The sequence below is a fragment of the Lynx rufus genome, unplaced genomic scaffold, assembly GCF_022079265.1.
Source record: "Lynx rufus isolate CCGP_SWC_20201006 ecotype Redwood Valley unplaced genomic scaffold, mLynRuf1.p SCAF_19, whole genome shotgun sequence".
NCBI classification, from domain to species: Eukaryota; Metazoa; Chordata; class Mammalia; order Carnivora; family Felidae; genus Lynx; species Lynx rufus.
Genome location: NW_025814833.1, coordinates 19,898,846 through 19,900,642, shown reverse-complemented (window position 1 = coordinate 19,900,642; position 1,797 = coordinate 19,898,846). Strand labels below are relative to the sequence as shown.

At 42.9% G+C, this 1,797-nt stretch overlaps 1 pseudogene; it reads left to right on the top strand.

Moving 5' to 3' along the window:
• Positions 1-614: 614 nt before the first annotated feature.
• Positions 615-1,552, top strand: LOC124513816 (28S ribosomal protein S25, mitochondrial-like; annotated as a pseudogene).
• Positions 1,553-1,797: the final 245 nt, after the last annotated feature.

Below are 1,797 nucleotides of genomic sequence, written 5' to 3'. Positions count from 1 at the left end.
AAGTTTCTATGAATACCTATGCTAATTCAGTAGTAATTCACTGTGATTGACAGTGCTTAGAGATTCCAGAAATGGTTGACCTACATGTGGTCTTTATTTGCCTTAATGAATTTACCAATAAATGGAAAACGCACAGTCCAATATGTAATATACCAAATGTTGACTTCTTGTTGAGACCCCTCTCCCATTTACTTGGGTTGTCAAATTGCCACATTTTTTACGCAGAACTGAGAATAAAAGAGTTCCTGACATTTCTAGAAGATACATGAAAATTTTGTAAGTGTGCCATTGATTAAGAAGTTTACAGAGCTGAACTGGTCTTTAAAAAATGTCTGATCTACAATTATGAAAGTAAATTATATAAGCCAATCTATGACTATAGAGTATCTAAGCCACACTCAATTAAATGCTCAGCAAAGCACAGAAACATCTGTTCAGCACATGTTTAATTCACTAGTAGTGGCTGCCTGCCACCGGAGGCATCTCCTCTGCATCTGTGCAGGAAGTGGAAACCAGCGGTGAAGCAAAGCGGTGTGAGGTCCGCTGGGTCAGCTGCGTCTGCAGTTCTGGGTCTCTCCTTGCTGCTAGATTCGCGGCTCGACACCTCCAGCGCCATGCCCAGGAAGGGCTGCTTCCTGATCCACTGCACCCTGCAGTACCTGAGCCAGGTAGCATAGTGTTCAAAGTCAGTGAAGGTCATGACTGTGAACTACAGGACGCATGGGGAGCTGGGCGAGGAGGCCAGGAAATTTGTGTTTTGTTTTTTTTTTTTTTTTAATTTTTTTTTTCAACGTTTATTTTTGGGACAGAGAGAGACAGAGCATGAATGGGGGAGGGGCAGAGAGAGAGGGAGACACAGAATCGGAAACAGGCTCCAGGGTCCGAGCCATCAGCCCAGAGCCTGACGGGGGGCTCGAACTCCCGGACCGCGAGATCGTGACCTGGATGAAGTCGGACGCTTAACCGACTGCGCCACCCAGGCGCCCCTTGTGTTTTTCAACATATCTCAAATCCAGTACAAAAACCTTTGAGTGCAGATCATGGTGTTTAAGAACATGAGACTGTCCCCCTTCCTGCAGTTCTATCTGGATTCCGGGTAGCAGGTCCTCGCGGATGTGAAGACCAAGGGTAATAAAGATATCATGGAGCATATCAAAAAATATTGGGGAAGAACAAAGAAACCCTTGATAAAGAGGAACAGAAAAAGCAGCTTTCTCACCCGACTCACTTTGGCCCCTGAAAGTACTGCCTGGGGGCCTACATCTGTGAGGTGGAAGGGCAGGTCCCCTTCCTGGACCTGGTGCCCCTACATAAGGAGATGACAGAGAAATACAAAACAACACTGAAAGCCAGAGCCCAGGTCTCAGAATACACTCAGGGAAGTCCCTGGTTCTGTCCCTGGAGGAACACTGAAAATGTCTTTGCCATAAGAGGGCCCCCTTCATACACTTGTGTGAAAGGACATGGGAGGGTAGGTGGAGTATCTGCAGTGGAGCAAGTAGATGAATATCCTATCCATCAGGTCAATAAAATGCCTCCTGATCTCAAATAAAAAAAAAAAGGAAAGAAAGAAAGGAAAAAAAGAAAATAAGTATTACATCATATTGGTTTCAGTATTTATTAAAATTTTTATTTCTTTCTTATCTAACTTAAATACTTAGGAGACAAAAATCAAATCAGTTGAAACCAATACTAAGGTTGTAAGACATGTTATTTTTAAAAAGTCTGTTATTTAATCTACTTATGTGAGTGAATCAGAATTTTCTTTCTTTAACCTAAACAAATAGAGGTAAATTG